Source organism: Emydura macquarii, unplaced genomic scaffold (genome assembly GCF_026122565.2).
Source record: "Emydura macquarii macquarii isolate MOO-44397 ecotype Brisbane River unplaced genomic scaffold, CSIRO-AGI_Emac_v2 contig_1477, whole genome shotgun sequence".
Classification (NCBI taxonomy): domain Eukaryota; kingdom Metazoa; phylum Chordata; order Testudines; family Chelidae; genus Emydura; species Emydura macquarii.
Genome location: NW_027131614.1, coordinates 11,141,018 through 11,163,875, shown reverse-complemented (window position 1 = coordinate 11,163,875; position 22,858 = coordinate 11,141,018). Strand labels below are relative to the sequence as shown.

General features: G+C 45.1%; 1 long non-coding RNA gene across 1 annotated transcript in view; it reads right to left on the bottom strand.

The window, feature by feature from the left end:
* LOC137156821 (uncharacterized) overlaps nt 1–22,237 on the bottom strand; it is a 42,487-nt gene extending 20,250 nt beyond the window's left edge. The window contains exon 1 of the long non-coding RNA XR_010920914.1: nt 22,090–22,237. This is a non-coding gene — a long non-coding RNA (uncharacterized lncRNA). The remainder of the gene's footprint in view (nt 1–22,089) is intronic.
* Between the last annotated feature and the right edge of the window lie 621 nt (nt 22,238–22,858).

Below are 22,858 nucleotides of genomic sequence, written 5' to 3'. Positions count from 1 at the left end.
TAGCTAGATCTGGTTTAGATGATATCACCCCAAAAAGAAATTAGACAACTTCATGTTATGATCCATTGCACTTAGCATATATTTTAACAAATGGATTTCAGTGTCCAGAGGATAGTACAACTCCCTTATCCCCGGTCCCCTGAGGTGAATCGGCTGTAGCATTAATTCTGGGACATTAATGGAAGCTTCCTAACCAGGCTGAGTTTACTAAAACAATGACAACTCAAGGTCACACATCTTAAAATGAGGTATGTTCAATAGAATCACTGAAAACAGCATGTGTGCAGCACAGAGACATACTTGTAGATGTCAATCATATATGTTGTTACTTTTTGAAATCTGAAATGTAATGGGGCATTTATGCTAAAAGGCATTAAAAAATCAAGAAATCAATTTCTAGTAAGCAGCCTTCAGTATGGGGAAGAGCAAATCTTATTTTTCTTCGTCTTTTTTTTTTTTTTTTTGCTTATACACATTGCAGGAAACTGCAATAGGAGACTTGTACCAAGTTATTGATGAAAAGTAGCCAAGGACATAGATAGTCTTAAAACTTTACAGCTGAGGCAAAAACTGAAGTCACTTAGGCCCAGGGAAGGCTCCAGTTGGATTCCCTGGATCGCCATTCAAAGACTGCACTTTCATTCAATTGGGACTTCCTTTACCAGGCAGAAATAATTAATCAAATGATCCTCTAAGAAGAAAGAATTCACCCAAGTTGAACGTGTTCATAAAGAAAAATATGCCATGGCAGGAGGAGGGAAAGAAGTGAGCGGCTTCTGCATTTGGAAGCACTGGAGCAATGCAATTTATCGTGAAAAGCAGGGTAAATTGTTTTGTTAGCACTAAGGTGCTGATCCTGCAATTCACGGTGAGCCCATGGGAAATGAGTGGAGCTCTGTGAAGGCCCCAGGGTCCACCCACCCCCCCTCTGATCCATTTGCAGGATCTCGCTCTAAATATGTATATATGTGGACAGGGATTGGAAGTAAATAGTTCTGTGAAATCCTCTGGGAAATCAATTAGATAATCTGATATTTGTACAAGAACTACAACACTTGAAATGGACTTCTTCCAGACTCTTCAACAATGTAATAGGTAGACAGGTGTCCACTTCACAAAACCCACCCAAATGGGATCCTTGGTTATGGAGAAGCCAAAATCTGAATGATTATGGAGACTGAATGCCCTCTCCTCCCTGAATGTGGTACTTCCAAGTCAGAGTGCAGATACATTGCTTGGGGCAGTGTGGAGAAGACTGCACTTCCCGCAAACAATGCTGTACATATGTATGAGCCAGAACCTTCTCACCTTGCTCACATGAATAATTATAGGAGCAGGAATGGTCAATCAAAGGTGATCAGGACTGGCAGGACTGGTCAAAAAGCAGTTTAGCCTTTGACTAAAATACACAGGATTGGCAGCCCAGTCACACAAAACCAGCCCGCTAACTAACTGATCGCTGTGTATAATGGTGTCAGACATAACATTCTAATGAGGGTCAGTCATGGTATTTTTATTAGAATCCCTTTATTTTTTACAGGGGTTTCAGTTGGCAGTAAAAATGTGTTCTGTGCAAAAATTTGGATAAATTAACATGTAACAATATTATGTGTGTATTTTGTGTGTGTATATATACACAAACACGCACATTTATCAAAACATATCAAAATGCATATTTAATCAGGCAGATAAGTTAATAAATTTACATAAAAAGCTTAAATACATATGAATCTACATGCATGTCCACTTTGGCTGTGTGATTATATGCATATAATTCTATTATATTCTTCCAAGTTAGGGTTTGTAAATCAAAAAAAAAAAAATTTAAAACACAAAGTATTGCAAATATTGTACAAATCCAACAAAAGCCAGAAAAAAGATAATGAATCATGGCACTCCATTTTTAATTTAACTTATTGTTTTCAGTCTCTTCACTTCCGCTTACACACACACACACACACACACACACACACATTGGTAGAATAGTGTCAGAGCCTGGTTGAGAACCACTGGTGTAGACCAAACCTTAAATGCTTTTCCACTTGATACATCAGTATAGGGAGAGCAGCAGTTAGCGCATGTTCCTCAGGAAACAAGAGCTGTTACCAGTCACGAATAAGAACATAATATAAAAATGGTCATACTGGGTCAGACCAATGGTCCATCTAGCCCAGTATCCTGTCTTCTGACAGTGCAAGGTGCTTCGGAGGGAATGAATAGAACATTAGCCATTCCCAACCTCTAACAAACAGCAATCCCTGCCTATCTTGGTTAATAGCCATTGATGGACCTATCCTCCATGAACTTATCTAGTCCTTTTTTGAACCCCATTATAGTCTTGGCCTTCATCCTCTGGCAAGGAGTTCCACAGGTTGACTGTGCATTGTGTGATGAAATACTTCCTTTTGTTAGTTTTAAAACTGCTGTCTATTAATTTCATATGGTGACCCCTAGTTTTTGTGTTATGAAAAGGCGTAAATAACACTTTCTTGTATACTTTCTCTACACCAGTCATGATTTTATAGACCTATATCATATCCCCACTTAATTGACTCTTTCTCAAGCTGAAAAGCCCCAGTCTTATTAATCTTTCCTCATATAGAAGCTTTTCCATACCCCTAATCATTTCAGTTGCCTTTTTCTGTACCTTTTCCAATTCCAATATATCTTTTTTGAGATGGAGTGACCAGATCTGCACACAGTATTCAAGATGTGGGCATACCATGGATTTTTAAAGAGGCAATATGATATTTTCTGTCTTACTAACTATCCCTTTCCTAATAATTTCCAACCTTCAGTTGCTTTTTTGACGGCTGCTGCACACTGAGTGGATGTTTTCAGAGAACTAGCCACCATGTTTAAACATAAATGCTGCCCCTTTTTCTCTAAGAACTGACAAGTAAAAAAGAGCAAACCTTAAACAATTTAATTGGTGTAAGGCACAGCAAGCTTATGATGGTACTTTAATCAAGCAGAATGGACCTACATCTTTCTTTTGCGAAACTGACTCTTCCGTTACGTACATTCCATTATATGTGCTAATTATAATCTTGGAGGTTTTAAATATCCACCAAGTTCGGCCAATTCTTGCACTATTTAAAATAAAGAAAGGTTTCAGCTTGATTCGCTTCCAGTTTTCTAGCTGACAGAACTGAGGTCTTAGGTTCTGAGAGGCAGAAAGTCTATAGAAAGGGAGCTTCAGCCATATAAGGTGTGTGCACTGAGGAGCCTGTCAGCAGCCAGCATATCTGTTGAAGTGAGTAAAGCTGGATACGGAAGGCCAAGGTGCAACATGTGCTGGAGCCCCAACTACAATGTAAAGATGCCCTATCCCGGCAAAATCCTTTTCACTGTAGGAAGATTGAAATGGCGTGACTGTTTTGCATGTGCAACGCACGGAGACAGCCGGAGCGAAACCATTGGATTGTATGTGCAAAAACTGCCTTTGAAAAACCAGAAAGTGCTGAATAAAAAGGATGAGGAAGCATCTACAGGAGGACTGACATGTCCCAACTGGAAAAGGTACAATCTCATTGCTTCACCGGGACCTGTTTCAGATGGAATGTCTCTAGGTCTGATCTTGCTGCTACTAAAATCAATGGATCATTGAGTTCAGTAGGAGTAAGGTGTAGCCCTATATTATACAGCCAGAGTCAGGCCCAGCATGACATATACCACTGAGGCACTTGGGGTCCTCGCTGTCTGTCTGAGCACAGCACTCGGTGCATATGCCTGAAAGGATCTTCCCTGGATGGGAGTCATAATCACTGCACTGCAGAACCAGCGTAGACAGCCCAGCCATGGCCTTCTCTGAACAGCTGCTCCTCCTACCTCCTATGGTCACTGAGATCGCAGGGGAGCTCTGGGGAGGCATTCTAGGTTACATTGCTATGGTGAGAGGCCTGGAGATGTGTTCTACAACTCTGAACCACAGACCCTGGTCAGAGTCCTGCAGGACCCTAACAGTAGAGATCCTGCCTGGAACATTAGCTCCCACTCTGCCCATAGAGCTGTGACTGGATCAGTGTCATGGATGGAGTGGTGCTATATAGACAGCAACTCTAGTCTAGGCAGACTTCCGTGGCCAAGCACTGAATTCTCTTCATATCAGTCTAAAACCCAATATATCCATTAGCAAAACCATGTGACACAGATTATGAGCCTATTCCTGCTCTCAGGGAAGTCCAAGTAACAAAGATAAAGAAACGGGGTCCCATAGTGGAATTCAGATCCTGACACAGGCTAAGAAGCCAAACCTCCACAAAGTTCACGTTTTATCCCTCAGTCTGGGTTGAAGCCCATCTCCCACCAAGAGGAAATTGTGTGCAAAGATTGTAAAGGATTCAGCACTGAACTGTTTACATATTCCACCTTGATTTAGCACAAAATTACTCTACTTCATAATATGGTGACATTGCTAGTCTCTTAGTTGCCTCCTTTTTATCATCATGCACTGGGAGGAACAGTGTAGCCCAGCTAACATGGCCTAAGACAGAAAATCAGAAGCCCTGGATTTTATTCCTGGCTTTGTCATTGTCTCAATGTGTCTGTGGGAAAATCATTTAACTAAAGTAATCTCACAGCAGGGTATCAACATATAGCTGTTTATATTGCCCCAGTAATCTCTGGCTGTCTGGTGGTGCAGAACTGCCATAATCCCATTTAAATAACCTTGAGAGGACTCTCCCTGAGCAGAAGAAACCTTCAATGTAAGGCCACAAAGGTAGCTACCAGACCACTCTTTTTCAATCACCAGCATAGGGGATATGGCCAGAGTATCCCTTCATCCAGCTGAGCCTGGCCACAGGAACAGCCCCTGGAGACAGTTGGAAGCTAGCATGAAATAGAGCAGGTGGGCTCCAACTGATATATCCTGCACCAGGGATTAGACCTGGTCCTGCCACTGCATGACTGGAGAGCCACAAATGTGGCTTGAGCACAGCTCAGCCAGTCTAGAGAGTCAGGGCCATCGTGTTTTAAGGAGTCCATTGTACAGAAGCCAATAGAGATCTTTTAAATACCTTTCTTTACACGTCCATTATTTTACCAGAATGGGGCAGGTCAAGGAGGCTTGACCCTCACAAGAAGTTAAACTCCTGAGGGTGGAGATAATCTCACAGCAGGAAGGGAGGAAAGTGGTGAGCCTGGGCCAAGCTGCTTTCACACAACCCCATCATCAGCTTTAGGCTAAGGAGCAGGCCATTATCACAGTCATTGTCATGATTATCTTTAAATCTACTGCCTCTCATTCCAGGCATCTATCAGGAAAAGACCCAAGGCCTTATTAGTGCAGGCAATAATAAACCCTGAGAAGGAGTGGAGGAAACTAACTCATAGATAAATTAATCTTCCTTCGGGCTACGTTCCTATCAGCTTTGTTAATTCTGAGTGACATTTATTGATAAGCCAGATTTTACCACCTCACCCTCTCCCATCAATCAACTGGACAAGTCTTCCACCAGAGTTTTGCTATCACTTCTCTGGCTTTGCCATTTACAAGCTCTCATTACTCTATAGGGCCCTATGGGAGCTTGATTATTAGCCTTCTGTTCCTGCATGAAGACTATCCCTACAAACCCAGATCCCATTCATACTGATTACTCGAGCTATAGCTATTCACCTGCTCTCAAACACCAGTGCAGAAAGTCAGCATTTTCTTATTTTAACAGATATTTTACTGATATTTGGGGTTGTTAACTTCTATGTAATAACAATTTACCTCCTAGAAATGTTGACAATAATACGATAGCCCAAGAGTGACAAGATACCTAGACAACAGAGAAAGCAGTCCATGCTAATCAACACTCCCAGTTGCAAAATGCATGCTACAGACCTGAAAACTGTCAGAAAAATGCACTAATTTCATTTATACAGAAAACAGGTGAGCAAAGAAAAACCAGTTTGTCTCTCATGTTAGCATTTCACAATTCCTTCTCTGTAGAAAACTGTATTCCTCAAGATCCCCTTCAAAAACCTCTTGTGCTGTTCTAGATTTTTTTTAAAGGCAGTAATTCCTCTAATGGCTTTCATTCGTACATAGATGGCCAATGCAGTTTTGCCAACCCCAAACGTTCAAAAATCATAAGTCAGGCTCACCAAAAATCATGAGATTTGCTTTAAAATTGTGAGATTTTTTTCAGCCTTTAGAGTGTACTGAGGTCACATTTTGAAGCTTTCTCTACAGCCAGGAGGGCTAGAAACTTACTTTTTCTTTAAGAATGAAGGCTGAAATCATCACATACCCTCTTGACTCCAGGTGCTGGGGCTTTAAGAAAAACAATAATTATTATGAGATTCAAGACAAAATCAGAGTTGGCAACACTGCAATGTAATCTATTTCCAGAGCTTGTGGGAAATACAGAAAGAGAAATCTGTTTTAAGCTATCCTTTTGGTAAAAAATTGTTACTCATGCTAAACTATCTAGGGACCCTGAGGAAAATATGATAAATAGATAGAATTATATGCAGGATGAAATAAGATAGTCCCAACTCATGAAATAAATTATTATGAACAGCACTCTCCTTAAGGTGATACCTATTATTAAAATGCATGTTTAACCCTCTGTCCTTAATTGAGCCAACTCAAATTTTTCAAATTTCAAAATTTTTTCAAATGGGGAAAAAATTGAAAGTATTTTGACAATTTTTTCCTATTTTCCAGCCAACTCCATGTGCTAATTTAGCCATGTATTTTAATCGCTATTTAGGTTCTACACACACAGTGAAACTGAAGAAACTGGAAGATGTGATAGAAGGAAAGGATTTGGCTTCACAGGTAAAGTTCACTGCAGTAGGTTTGGCTAATTTCACAGCTCTACAGAGCAAGGCAAAAGGTGGGAGGAATGGGGATGGCAGTTTCACATTAAAATTGTTACAATAGCAGGTTAAGAGGTTTTTTTTAAAGGCCTCTGGGAATTGATATGTATATAGGCACCATACCGTGCTTATGGATCCTGCTGAATTGCTAGCTGGGGAAGAGACCTGACTGAATACAAGTGAAGGGGAACAGCTATTCCACCAGATCTCTTTTCAGACTTTACATATATAAAGTTTAAAGAGCATCAGGGGATGTTTGTCTGTCCTTGTTAATGGTTGTTTTGTGCTGCCAATTGTGCCTTAACTCTTTCAGGGAAGCCCAACAGTGTTAAAGCTGAATAGTCTTGAAATTACACCACCAATGAAATACCTGCAGATTAAAGTTCTGATTAGTTTTTAATGACTGTAAACACTCACTTTTGACCTGCAATTTTATAACAACTGATTCTCTCTCCCCCTCTGCACCCCTCGCAAAAATCTCTGAAAAGAAGTATTAGAAAGACTCCCAGCAGTCAATGTTAATATAGTAGAATTATGCAGATACCATTCATGAGGCTTCAGTATGAGAAGACAGTTATTCTGTCCACAAGATCTGCTGCCAGGGAAGTTTCTTCAGAGACATTTACTGTCACTTAAATAGACATCATCCTATATTCAGAAACACAACAAAGATCAAGAAAAAGGCACAAAATAATTTATGCCAATTCAAAACTGAAGGTTGGGCGGGGTGAGTCGATGACTGGCGACTGAGCACTACTCCACGGGGATCTAGAGGGAACATAATCAGAATCAGCAGCCCCACAAGAAGAGTGCCAACCATCTGCCATTGTTGTAAAGTCATCTGCTCAACGTCCTTTCAAGTTGTGCTTGCAAATAAACTGAAGGCGCTGAATACCTGGTTTTAAAGCCACAGCATCCCTTGAAAAGAAACCACAATGGTGGTGATCTCTGTTACACTCGTTAACTTTTACAGCATTAAAGCCATCAAGGACAGAAGTAACATCCGGTATGAATATAATTATTAGTTCTAGTATCTATTTTCTGTAATAGTCAGTCAACATTGCCTGGTTTTCCACAGGACCACCTCTGAATCTTCCAAGAGATTATGTATCTCTTCCGAGAGAGATATTTTCAAAAAATATATGTACTGGTTAGATCACAAGAGGTAAATCATACCTTCATTTATACTCTGCTAGGAGTGGCAAGTGTATATGGAAAACACCAACTTAATGTAACACATATTAAGTGATTAGTAATACAACATATTCGTACATTGTGAATTAAAATAGAAGCAAATCGGAAGGTCTTACTTTGAATTATTTCACTTTGATTTTAACACTCTCGGTATAACTTTGGGGCTGCCTATATATTGGTATCTAGTGTAATCTTAGTATTATACAGCTGAGTACAGGTACACTTGATTTTTTGTAGAAAAATCATATTACAAAACTACAAATCTAACATTTTCTGTCTTAAATCCAACACGTTTTGCTACAACTTCAGAAATGAAAATTTTCAACTTGTACTAAATGAACAAAATTATCTTGCTTCCAAAAGATTGGGCTAGATTTTCAGATTCAAAAGAAAGAAATCAGGTAACGTTTAAAAAATCTTTATAACACTTTTTATTTTCTTATTGTTCTTTTAATGAGAAAACAAGGGTGTAATCCATCCACTCAACAGACATAATTAAACTAAAGTGCCATTGATCAAATGCACAGATGGTTTGAGGAGACTTAAAACATTTTAACAGTTATTTTAGTTATCCCCTACATTCTAAATTCACTTCAAAAATTAAACAATGCTTCCTCATCCATCAGAGAAACTTTTTTCCTTAACCCTCCCAAAGAACCTTTTAATCATAATTACATTCCAGCCAAAACTGCTCCTCCTTGATTGAATCAATCAAAGCCTTAAAAGCAGTTCTTTTTTTTGTCACTCAAGGCCCACTGCTTGCTCCTTACAGTTACAAAAACAAAAAAGGATCAGCTAGAACTCTTGAATAAATATCCATTGTGAATTACTTGCTTTAACTAGCACCAAGACCCTTCCTAACATGAACGTAAACCAATACCTGAAAGAATTAAAATAAAGTTAACCACATATGTGAAATGCATAGGAATAAGATGCTGACATATAGAAATACAAAAGGAACTTAAAAATGTGAAGTGCAGGCAGAATCTTTCTATCCCGAGTATAATCTCAGAATCCAGCTTTCTGAGGATGACAATTAGTCATCTTTTTGATAGTGTGTTGCTCAGTTTCACTTTGAAAAAAAAATCTTTATTCACATGCCAGACTCCTTTCCCCTCAATCGCTGATATTCCCCTAATCCTTCCAAAAAGGATCCTACTGAGCTTTCCTGAGCTCGCAACCTGCTCTTTGCAAGGTCTCCTCCCTTCTTCTGCTATAAGAAAACCAAAGTGGGTGAGGTAATATTTTTTACTGAACCAACTTCTGTTGGTAAGATACACAAGTTCTGTGTAGCTTGAAAGCTGGTCTCTCTCACCAACATCTGTTGATCCAGTAAAAGCTATATCTTGTCCATATTTTTAATGCAGATGCATATTAGAGAAGGATGCAAACTACTCGGGGCAGAGATGGTCTTTTTTCTGTGTTTGAGGAGTGTCCAGTACAATGGGGCACTAATCCTGACTGGGGTCTTTGGGTGCAACGATAATATAAATATTTACTACTGCAGCTAATGCTGTTACCGTGCTTTCTTCCCCAATGCTACATTTCTAAACTGTAATTACATATTGACAGATGTGGTTGCTGAAATCAGCTGTAAGGATAACTGGTGAGCTCTAAAAGATGAATGGATGTTTTGCTTATTTCCTTGGTGGTTCATGGCCCTGAAAAAAAAAATCAGCTTTTCATTAAAGGAATCATTTGAAAATGTTGTTGAAACTGATACTGCAGAAATAAGTCTACTTCAGTGCTGCCTTCCCATTTTATAATGGCCCTTGCATTAGGCAGTTGGAAGAGGAGGACACTGATGTCCATTTACTTTAGTAAAGATTGTTATTGAATGAAACCTTTAATGGGGCGTTTATGATCCCACTCAGCTAAGAGCTCAGAGCTTGTCTTAGAATAGTCTTTCTCTCCACCTTGACAGCTATTAGAGAATCAATACAGGTAATATGTCAGCTAGTGGTCAGCACTCCCGTAAACAGTAAGGTGGGGCTGAAATGGAAACTGACAGGTAGCCACTTAGAGAGAGTCTGTGGGTCAAACACATTGAAAAGTGAAGCTTCTCCAGGGAGTGTCATCATACCCCAGCCAGCACGGGGATCGGATTGGAGGAGATAAGACACAAAGGCCAGACGCCCTTAAAACCACACAGAGCACAGTGCTTACCATCCTGCCACAAGGAAGGATGTCTTATATCCAAATGGGAACAATGTCTGTTGCCCCCTACAGCAAATCAGGGAGACGAAGTGGGTCAATATCACCCCAGTGCAACTCCATTGACTTCACTGAGGATAGACCAAGGATGAACTCACCCCATTCTCTCTCATGGAGTTGCTGTCTTGATGTCACCTAAGAGATCATATCTTTGACTTGGATCTTTTGTTTGACTATGATCTAAGGTCATTTCCTGTTTGGCTTAATAGTGATTTTAATTTTTACAGTGTCCCTAGTTCTAGACCCTTGCTTCAAAGTAGATCCAGTTAAATACAGCAGTGACAAAAAATCCAGTAAGCCAGCATAGACAGACAGAGAAAATTTTCTCTACTACTGACAGGCTAATTACATTTTATTTTCTTGATCAATTAAATGTATTTTTCTAGCTCCGGGGTTTCTACTGACTAGTCTGCAAGTCTCTGAAGTCAGTTAAAGGCTACAGAATGGCTTTCCCTCCTGGTCCCCTTTCACCATGATGCTAATATATTTTGTGCCTCTATAGTACCTTCCATCCAGAATCTCAAAGGCTTCATATGCATTAATGGACGAGGTCCTCCTACTGCCCTGTGTTCAGCAAACAGGATCATCATGAATATTTAATATTACAGCTGTATCCAGTGTTGCCAATCAGAATAGGGGACCCACTGTGCTAGGTGCTGTACAAACCTATAGGCAGACACAATCCCTGCCCTGAGGCTCTCATACACTAGGCCCTGCCTAGACTGAAGGTTTGTTTCATGTATGTAGTTATGCTGTTTCAACCCCCACACTCTAGATGGGTTGATCTGGTGCAAGATGGGACTAGCAGCAATGTGATTTTACTCTGGTAAATTACTGAGAGAAACAGGGGGGTTAAGTCTCTGACAGGCAAGCCCTGTTTTCCATGGGTTCAGTCCAGCTACATTCAGGGTTCTCACCAGTATGACTAAATGGATGTAGCCACACTAGTGCAAAGGAAATCGGTATAGAAAGGGCCTATGTATTATTGCTCCATATCACCGAGGAACAGAAAGGATAGGGCCAAGGCATGCATACCTCAAATTGTGGGTGCTCACCTGATCCACCCCAAAGGGACCCACTTTTCAGAAAGTACTGGGCACCGACCCTTTGAAGATCAGGCCCCTTTAAGATGTCCTACATTGGACACCCAAATACAGAGGCACCCAACATCACTAGTCACTTTTTACAATCTTGACCTAAGTGGCTTACTCAACGTCACACACCTCAGCCAGTGACAGAGCCTACGTCTCCTGACTTCCAGTTCTGAGTTTTCACCATTACACCACGTGCTGACTGTCTGGTATTGACCCCCCCAGGAGTAGGAAGGGGTTAGAAGCTCAACATCTCTCCTTCTCCAATCCTCTGTTTTTTAACACTGGCTTGCCTGGGGGAGGGGGAACTGGGGAAGGGCGAGGTAGCAGAGCAGGAGGGAGGACTAAATGTATTTGAAGGACCTTGCCAGCTGCACTAACTCGCAGAGGAAAGTTGGACATTGCCTCCCTGCAACCTTATAGCATCCACATTTCTGTATTGCACTGATCACTGTGGGAACGGAATGCCCTGGTATCAAGTGTGGAAAGAACACAGTGGATGCCTCTTTGTCTCTGTGGGATTTGGCTGTTCTGAAAGCAACAATCAGGCATCAGAATAGTACCTTAGACATTTCCCACTGGATCTGTATCCTGATTTCTCTTCCTTATAGAGAGCTTCCACCTGAATATGTACCAATGATCTTGTGTCTTACTTTTCCATGTAGGCAGTGTAGTTTTAGCCATGTCAGTCACAGGATATTCGAGAGACAAGGTGGGTGAGATAGTCAAATAAAATATATCACCTCACCCACCTTGTCTCTTTACCTTTCCATGGTCACTTATGAGAGAATTGGGAAAAGATTCCCGAAGAAATTGTTTCGTTTTGGGACATGGCTGACAGCTGAATGGAGGACTTGGATTGTTTTTCTAAGTCTCTATGGAAATGCAGATTTGGACGGTCAGCCCTGAGGCTGCTTTACCAGCAGAGCAATAGGAAACCAATTGTATGCCCTACACATTCTGTCTCCCACCTGTTTGCTGCCAGGCAGGGTGGGTGAAATTTTTTGTGATTGTGTGTGTGAGTGTGTGTGAGTGAGCAAAAGTGTGTGATAGTTAACATGTTTGTATGAGAGAAAGTTTCAAAATGCTTGGAGGAATAAATGGGAGACTTATCAGGGATTGCAGAGAAATTTCTATTTCAGGTGGAGAGAATGCCCCACGCTTGGGCCGCTTAGGTAAAATGATTTCCTTCGTTCAATGAACAGTTTGGCTTAATCAATATTTGTTTGCTGCATTATCTAATTCACTAAGCTGCTTTTTTCCTTTCCACGGTACTTAACTGCCTACATCTTTCACTTATTCCCCCACTAAATACAACAGGACAGAGCTTTGAAGAAGGAAAAAAAGGCATTTGAACATTTGGTAACATGCTGGACACAGCCAAAGGGCAGCAGATGTCGCTGAGATGGCTTTTGTTTTGTTGCACTTGTCAGGCAGAGCTTTAGGACCATCTTATTGTTGAAGTCTCTCTATTGTCATTCACATTGTGCCTTTTCAGGTTATACACTCCCCTTCCCCTGAAACTAAAGGAAATGGCTCAGATTGCCATCACCCTCTGGTTTCTATTTAGATCATCTCCCATTTAACATTTAAAATACCTTTATACAGATAAAGCAAAGCACTTAAATCAGTTAGTTTCTCAAAGGTTAGATTTATCACAGGGGTTCTCAAACTGGGGGGGCGGTAACCCCTCAGGGGGTCACGAGGTCATTATGGGGGGATCACGACTGTCAGCCCCCCAGGCATGTTGGTAAGGGTGGCATGGCCTGGGGGTGATCATCACAGCCTGGAATATTTTCAAAGGGGATCCCAGCAAAAAAGTTTGAGAACACCCCGATTTATCATGATGACTTGAAGTACCGCTCCCATTGGCAGGTAGGTCTCTTCTCATACATGGCAAAAATGCAGAACACCACAAGCTGTGTGTGATAAGGCATGTCCCAGGGTCATTTCGCTAAAAGGATGCTACAGTACTGGGCCAAATCCTCATCCTTCCTCTGGATCTGTATAGATATGTAATATACACTATTGGGGGACTGGTAGTTAACCAAAGATTCCTCCTAGTTTTAAGACTGATGGATAGAAGTGCTGTGTTTTATGTATTAACTCACATACATGTGGCAACAGTATAACATCTAGTGACCGGCACTCGCCGCCGCTCGCCCCTTCCCCCTCCCGCTCAGCAATTACAGTAAACCCAAGGCCTGACCTTATCGGGACCTTTACTGACACACCTAAGATAGCACGTCTGAAACGGCAAACAATGGGATGTTGCTAAAAGCCAAGGGCAGCCATCGGCCATTCCGAATACTGCACATCTCTCACGAACTAGGGCAGCCATCGGCTGTTCTGAATATTGCACACCTCTCATGAACAAAGCATAGCCCAAGTGTATAATACTGCTGCATTTTGGCGGGTCTGGCAGAAGAGCTGTCGGCCCGCCAGACTGATCACCTGGAGCTGCTATCTCTTCCCGCCCCCGAGTCCTCTGCTGGGCGAGAGTCGAGTTGAGTGTAACCGGTCCGAGTTTTGAACCTGAGCTTTTCTCGTGTCCCCCATTGGTCAGGCGTCATGACCCTGTTCCTTGTGGTGGTAAGATTTTAAATAGTACTCTTGTTATAGTTTTCAGGTATTAGTATTATTAAGTTTATTATAATTTTGAAATTCATATAATCGTTATTTAGTGTACTGTGTGACTATTGTTCTTCTTCTAATTGGCTTAAACCCCCCTGTTAAGGAAATTAGATAGTTCTGTTATATGTATTGTTCTTTTTACCCTTGTAAAACCCCACATCACCTTGGCCCCAAATGAACTTGTAAATAGTTAAGAAACTGTTTTCTCAGTGTGGTGTTTGGTAATCAGAGGATCCCTTTACCTGTCGGTAACATGGCATCACGAACAGGATCCCCGGTTATCAACCCGCAATGCCCCTATCAGTATCCGGGTGCCACTAACAGGGACCTCCAATTCGAACACCTTCAGCACCACCTCCTAGTAAATAGAGGGTCCCCGTCAGCCCTTGAATGGGTCTGTTCCATAGGAGAAGGGACGCATTGTAAATCCTACACTGTTCCCTTGACACCCAACTCTGTGGGATGTTTAACTGTATGCCACCCTCAATTCAGAGCTACCCCTAGTGACACCAGTCTCCAACCCAGGTGTACCTCCACGGGAGACCGGGGTACCGATACGGATCCCGCAGAACTATGGTCTCATTGTACCCGGGTCCTCAAGACTGCAGGGGGCCGCCCGCCCAAATTGACCCCAGCCCCCCGCATCTTCCGCGGCGGGCCCAGCCACAGCCTCTTAGTCCAACTTATTGAGGCCCTAGAGGAAATCAAAAAAACAAAAAAGCTCAGACCCGATGCTTATAAACCTGAAAAGGTGGCCGCCTGTCTTCACAACATACTTGGCAAAACCCTGGACAAGTTAACCGTAGTCCAGGGGGCATTGGTCACCTGTACTCAGTCCCAAATGTCCACCGCCTCCACTACCCTGCCCGATTCTACTACCGGCCTCCCCGTCCCTCCCCCATATGAGCCCGAGCCCGGATTAACACCCCGTCCGACCAAACCTAAAAGCCTCTACCCCCCCTTACCAGAATCATTGAACCCAGATCCCTCGGCCCCTGTCGAGGCCCTTCCCGTAACCGTCACCCGCCTTAAGGTGGACGACCAGGGCCAACAATCCCAGGTCTCCAAGTCTAGGACTCACACTAAACCTGAGATGAAGGAATTCATGCGGGATACCAGCCGAGGACCGCTTGAAGCCCCACTAGTTTGGCTTGGGCGCTTAATGTTGGAAAATGGTCAGGACTGGTTAGACCCTGCAGAGGCGACCATTATTGCCTGCACGGCCAATTGGGCCAGGGGGCTCCCCGGTCACGCGGTCATTACCAATACAATCTGGAATCTCACGACCCCGGCCGTAGCGCTCCTTCACCTTCACGGGTCGGCCCGGGGGATGCATATCCCTGCCAACAGTATTAAAACATCCCAGCAGCTCATCTACACTATCGCCGGGGCATCTCTCACGGTATGGAGCCCACACACCCACCCTCTCGGTCTTACCCAGGTTCAGGCTGCATCACCCTCACCATTCCTCCTCCTAACCGACCCTACCCTAATCCCTATTAATGAAGGAGCAATTGACGTGGCTCTTGAGGGCTGTTCCTACACAGATACCAGGGCCCTCATCTGGCTGCGCACTTTCCGAGGTCACCCCATTAGTCGATTGTATGAAGCTGTCGACCGCATTAAGTGGCCCCAGGACGCTCGGGAAGCCTTAACCACCTCGGTCTCACAGGGATTTCCAGCTCCCCAAGACCCCCCCAAAGTGGCGGCCGCCCAACCCCCCATTACTAAGCCAAGACCTGATAAACCCCATTTCCCCAAACGCACCAAAGTCGAAAGGGCCATGTTCGGGTTCCTCCTTAACCAAGGGATTAATAAAGATGCCCTGCGCAAAATGACAGATAATGAACAAAAACAGTTAGCAGTAAAATTGGGATGGACCGATTATGGCACCTCCGGCCCCACCTCAGGAGAAAATTCGGGTTGGGTCCAGTACTCTTGTCCCAAGCCATCTTCGGACCCAAAAAACTAGAGGCGGCCGAGTGCCTAATTGGGGGCCCTGCCTCTACCAAGGACACTCGGCCTGATGCTACTCTTAAAACCCCCACCGGCCAACCGGTTCGATTCCTCCTGGACACTGGAGCCCAGGTGTCCATAATCACCCATAATATCCCCTATGTCCCTACCAAAACATCTATGTACATACAAGGGTTAAATTCCATTGAAAAACGATCGGTAGTTAAAACTCATTTAATCTTCGGTCACACTCTAGCCACACTTAAAGCCCTGCTGGGAGACCAGAACCTGGTTGGGGTGGATGAGATTCGGATGTTTAACCTGGGAGACCAAGTCCGTAGCGTCCTCCCCATAACCCCGATTCAATCGCCTCCCCACGGCCTGCAGTTAATCTCTACCACCCGCTGGAAGTTCCAACCCATTCCTACAGTACCTGAGGGCCAACAAGCGATTTGCCAATTAATTGCTTCCCTCCTAGCCCAGGGCAAAGTTGAACGCACCAACGCCAGTACTTACTTGTCTGGTGCGTGGGGGGTCCCAGGCCTCACGCCCTTGGAAAGTACCACATGGTTATAGATTATCGCCAAGCCAACCTGCAAGTACAATCATTGGCGTTTGCAGCCCAGTGGGAAATTCCCCAAATTGAGCATGCCCTATTAGACAGCACCAATCAGTGGGGCTGCACGCTAGACCTTAAGGACATGTTTTACCAAATCCCACTGGTAGATAAAGAGGGGATCCTCAATTTTGCTTATGAAGGGGTCCAATACCGGTGGCAAGTGTGCCCCCAAGGGTACAAAAACTCCCCCGCTTGTGCCACAGAGACACTAAAGCGTACGCTAGAGAAGCTGTGCCCACCTTCAGGGGTCCAGCTCATTTACTATGTGGATGAAATTTTAGTCTGTGGCCCGGACCCCAATGCGGTCCAGCAAGCCACCCAGGCCACCCTTGACCTATTAGCCCAGGATGGGTGGGACGTTAACATGGAAAAAAGCTCTCTAGTCCCATCCACTTCCTATCGCTTCCTGGGACTTCAAGTCCAAACAGACAGCATGAGCCATATAGTCCTGGTCTCCATTTCAGCCTAGATGGACCAAACGCCTACGTCCAAACAGCATGTGCAGCAAATTCTGGGCATCCTTAATTACCATCAACAGTTTATACCAGCACCATTAGTGCCCAGTCTAGCTATTCTGCAGCAGTGCGTGACCCGCCGAAAGGGGACAGACCTTTGGCCCCCCCGAGGCGGCCAGTGCCCTTCAGCAATTTGTCACCTGGTTTCAGTCTCGCCCAACCCTAGCACGCTGGGACCCCAACACCTCCCTGCAAATCGAAATCCTTGTTTGGGAATCCCACATAGGGTACACTGTCTCTCAACAAGGCCAGGCCGTGTCCAACTGGTCCCATAAGCTCCAGGGCCCGGAACACCACTACAGACCAGTGGGGCAAATGCTCCTAGCGGCCGTCGCTGCGGGACTATGGGCAAAAACCTCTTCTGGCACTCTAAAAGGCCCCCATGCAGGCCTCATACCTTGCCTCACATTCACGCCCGCCCCTCAATTTGGGGACACAGCACCCACCTGGGAAAAGTTGGTCTACCAGGTCCAGGAGGAGTTCCAGGGTTGGACGTGTAAATCCACTCCAGGGCCAGGGCCAGTGTCCCCCTCTGCCCCTCTGGCACAGGAAAGCCCCTTTTCGCCATGGATCATTTCCGATGGGGGCACCTCTCCGTGCCCTAGGGCGGGTATGTTGTGCTCCAAGTGCTGTACCTTCAATATGGAAATCCTGTCCCCAGGGGCATCAGCACAGCTAGCAGAGGCTACCGGGGTCCTCTTAGCAGCCCAGCATTTGTCACAAAACCACCTCAAATCTTGTGTGGTGCTCGGGGTCAATTCCTCTTATTGTCTGTCTGTCCTAACTGGGGAGGGTACCCCACCAGCACATACAAATGTCTGGGATCAGATCAAAACCGAGGCCGAGCACACAAAACTCCCGTGGTTCATTACCCACTGCCCTTCCCACCGGCCTGATTCCAACCCGCTGCATACACAGCTAGACCAACGCCTCTGACAAAACGAGGTCCTGCAGGCCGCCCCCGCCAAGCCTGCACTCCTAACTGACTGCTTTACGCAGTGGTTGCACGACGAATGGGGGCACCTGCGCCCCCCGTGCCATGCACTGCGTCCTCACCAGCCATGGCCAACGCCACTCCAATGTCCCCTTCTCACAGTGCACCCATGCTGCACAGGCCTGCCTTAAGTGCCACAAGGCCCGCAGCATGAACCAGCCGCGACACGAACAAGGAGCCTACAGGGCAGAGCACTTTGCTCCAGAGTCCACGTGGCAAGCCGATCTTATCGGACCCCTCCCGGGGTCCAAGTCTCAGCCGAAGGGCATTGTGGTCATGGATCTGGGAACATGACCAGTGTGGTGCCAGCCGTTAAAGGTGTCCACCGCAAAATCTGTGGCCTCGGCCCTTACCCTTCTGGCGGCTACCTGGGGTCTCCCCCCAGAGGTCCAAACCGATGGGGGGCCCCCCTTCACTGGTAAGGTCATTGAAGCGCTCATCACCTCATGGGGGGGCTAACCTCCATGTCCACCTCAAGTACCACCCTGAAAGCAATGGGGTAGTAGAACGAAAAATTGGCACTCTTAAATCCCTCCTTCGATCCACACTTGGCGGGGGGGACTACAAGGGGTGGGAACACCATCTCCCCCAGACTCTAATCTCCATGAATCAGGCATACTCTCGGTGGCTGCACCTAACTCCGCTCCCACGGGACCCTTGGAAACCCGTATACCAAGCGGGAGACACGGTCTGGGTACTGGAACCCAATGCGGAGGGCACTCGAAAGCCCGTCCCCGGCTCCATTATGCAGCCGGGGAAGTACCCCAATACCTACCATGTCCAAACCGAGGGGGACTCATCCTCCCTCCTAACACATCACAATTGGTTAAGTCGGCGCTCTTAGAAGCGTACCTTTTCCCCCTAACCTCTTCCTTCCACCGGGGGGGGGAGGGGGGGGGATAATCTGTCTCCATTTCTTTCTCCTTTTAAGGTATTAATAGTCCTCGTTCCAGAATGTCTCAATCGTGAACCAGACCATCTTCACCCCTCCCATGAAAATTGGTGGGTAGAATTGGCTCGCCCGGCTCTAAACTCCACCAACTTCTGCGTTATGGGAGGAAACACCATGGGCTCAGCCTTAACCACATGTTTTATTGGTCTGCCAACCAACTTTTCAAGCATCCACAACTTCCCCATGTCAAAAGGCATCAACAGGTCTATGAGCGTACACGACGTCCCCTGGTGGGGATCCACCCCAAACCCAGAACCACAATGGACAAACTCAACTGCATCACCTTCCAGTTACAAAATATCACCCCCGCTTATATGTGTATCAGTTTTGTTAATTGTACCAAAAACCGTGTTAATGTCACCAATTCGCAAAAGTTAACTTGTTCCTCCTCACAAAATAGTAGTTATTTTACAACCCATTTGTATTTGCCCAAGGGATGGTTCCTATTCTGCGGCCTCACCGCCTATACCTACGACCCCGCTAATTCCATCGGAGGCCCGTGTGCAATCGGAAGAGTAACCACCGCATTGGCCGTCCTGCCCCCCACCTCACCCTCTTCCTCGCATTGACAACGCGCCCTAAAACCACTTGACTCAGATTGCGACAGCTTTATAAATTTACTTTCCAAGACTGAGGCAGTCTCCCTGGCTGTGTCGCTAGTCAGCATCCCCGCATTGGCAGTGGACTCGTCTATACAACTTTCAAAGGTGGCATGTGCCTTGGCAAAGTCCATAAATCTAACATCCACCCTCATTGAGGCCATGGCCGAGGACCTCCACCAAGTACATCTGGCCACCCTGCAAAACCGGCTGGCCATAGATTACCTGTTGCTCAGACATAATCATGGCTGTCAAGAATTCCAAGGAATGTGTTGTTTTAATCTATCCGATCATGGCACCCTAACTGAAAAACATTTAGCGGACCTCCACCATATTGCCGAAAATATAAAACAATCCGATAGCGAAATCGATGTATGGGGGTGGTTAACCTCCTGGTTGCCAAATCTCCAGTGGCTTAAGTATATGTTTCTCTCTATCCTTGGTATCATAATAGTTTGTATTCTAGGATGTTGTCTGTTCCATTGTCTATTGAAAGTTTTAAGTAGTCGTCTTAATTCTGTTTTATGTTCACAAGTACGTTATCATCCCTTGCCTCACAAAGAACAGGAAGACGCCATCTAACCCCCCCCCCTTTTTTTTTTTCTCGTGACTCGGTGTACTCCACCCTCTCCCGTCCCTCCCGTCCCCGGGGGGTCTTCGGGGAATCCTGTAGTCAGCGGGTGCTCGTTCCGGCCATGGGGGCATGTGGCAACAGTATAACATCTAGTGACCAGCACTCGCCCCCGCTCGCCCCTTCCCCCTCCCGCTTGGCAATTACAGTAAACCCGAGGCCTGACCTTATCGGGACCTTTACTGACACACCTAAGATAGCACGTCTGAAACAGCAAACAATGGGATGTTGCTAAAAGCCAAGGGCAGCCATCGGCCATTCCGAATACTGCACATCTCTCACGAACTAGGGCAGCCATCGGCTGTTCCGAATATTGCACACCTCTCATGAACAAAGCATAGCCCAAGTGTATAATACTGCTGTATTTCGGCGGGTCTGGCAGAAGAGCTGTCGGCCCGCCAGACTGATCACCTGGAACTGCTATCTCTTCCCGCCCCCGAGTCCTCTGCTGGGCGAGAGTCGAGTCGAGTGTAACCGGTCCGAGTTTTGAACCCAAGCTTTTCTCGTGTCCCCCATTGGTCAGGCGTCATGACTCTGTTCCTTGTGGTGGTAAGATTTTAAATAGTACTCTTGTTACAGTTTTCAGGTATTAGTATTAAGTTTATTATAATTTTGAAATTCATATAATCATTATTTAGTGTACTGTGTGTCTATTGTTCTTCTTCTAATTGGCTTAAACCCCCCTGTTATGGAAATTAGATAGTTCTGTTATATGTATCGTTCTTTTTACCCTCGTAAAACCCCACATCCCCTTGGCCCCAAATAAACTTGTAAATAGTTAAGAAACTGTTTTCTCAGTGTGGTGTTTGGTAATCAGGGGATCCCTTTACCTGTCGGTAACAATACAGTTAGCAGGAGAATTTATTATTTGGTGCAACGGGATCTAACTGCTGGGATAATCCCAGAAAAAAGGATCCTGAGACTTTACAGTTAACTTTGTCATGAATATTCTCTCTTAAATTGGACAAACAGCACTGCTGCTTTCGTGTCAGTGTTTTGCTACATTTACAGTAATACTTCAGAGAACAGGCCATATGAAAAAGTGCAGTACCCTCTCCTCCCCTCATACTTGGACATGAAATTGCATTCCCAGCTAAGCTGGCCAAGGCTATTCATTCAGAAGGCCCCTCCCAGCATTTCAACAGAAGAAGGCAAACATTCTTCTACAATTTTAATCCTCTAGAACAGGGGTCCCCAAACTATGGCCCGCCGACATATTTTGATCGGCCTGATGAGTTACAATTACGTGCAGCCTTTCATAACACAATGCAGGGGTCGACAACCTTTCACAAGTGGCGTGCCTAGTCTTCATTTCCCCCTCCCAGCCCCACTTCTTCCCCTGGCTCAGCCACGCCCCTCTCCCACATGACATGGGGCCAGTGCCCTGGCCAGGGGAGCTGTTCTCGTTCTCAGCCCCAAGCAACACCGCACAGCAGCCGATCCCCCCTCCCAGCCTGTCCCTTTCCCATGTGAGGTAGGCCCAGCACCCTGGCCAGGAGGATCTGCTCCAGCCCACCATAAGAGCAAGGCTGAGTGATGTGGCCCTGGCAATGGAAAGTTTGGGGACCCCTGCTCTAGAAGGAAACATTAGCACATTGGCCATAGACCAGGACACACATAGAATACAGGCGGTAAAAGGAGCATTCCCCGATATAAACCCAGGGCCCAAGCATTATTTTTTCAGGCCCAGTACAAACTTGTAATACAGACCCCCTCCCACACACACATACCCATGGGAGTTGCAGCCTGGACCAGGCCCCCCAGGCCCTAGTAAAGTGTACCCCTTTCCCCCCATATGGGAGCCCTGTATAAACCTAATCTTTCTCCTGCCTTATGCTGCAGGAACCCCCACACGCAATGTGCAGTATGCTTACTCTGACAATCATCATACGTCTTCTGGCAGGGTCTAAGAACTGACAGCACTCAGACTCAGAGAGCAACTCAAACTGCCTTCACGCTTAGTCTGCTGCTGAGCCACGTGGCTTTATTTTCTTTCTCCGCTGTTGTGTGGCATGCTAGTTGGTTGGTTGCCACCTTCCATCCCAGACAGTAGCATTTCAGGTGCTATGGGATGGGAGTTGCACACAGAATTGTGATTCTACACACTTGTGTATCTTCAGAACACATAAGGGTGTGGTGTGGCAACAGGCTTTTATTGGCATAAATCAGGGATCATCCCATTATTCACAAGTGGGAGTGAGCTGGATCCATGACTCATGAATACCCATCTAGGCCCATTCCTGTAAAGTGCTGAGCAGCCTCACCTCGCTCCCATTGAAATCAGCTGCTAGCTAACCAACCTTAATTCCCAGCAGACATCAGTTGCTCCAGCTGTATGTAGGGATGTGTGATTTACACTCAAGATGCATTGAGCTGAGTTTGCCAAGACTGGCAATTGCTTCATTTTATATTTTTATATCGAATGTAAATACATATATTGCCAATTGAACAGAAAAACTCTGCAGCCCCCTCTCCTGAATGCCAGAACCTCATATCATTTATTTCATTTGAGTGCCTTCTGTATTAATCTCACAGTAGCATTCTTAATAATGAACATACAATCACAGATTTACAGGCTCAAACTGTGATAAAACAAACAGGATATCTACAGTTAGAAGCACATATAAACCCCCTCGCATTTCC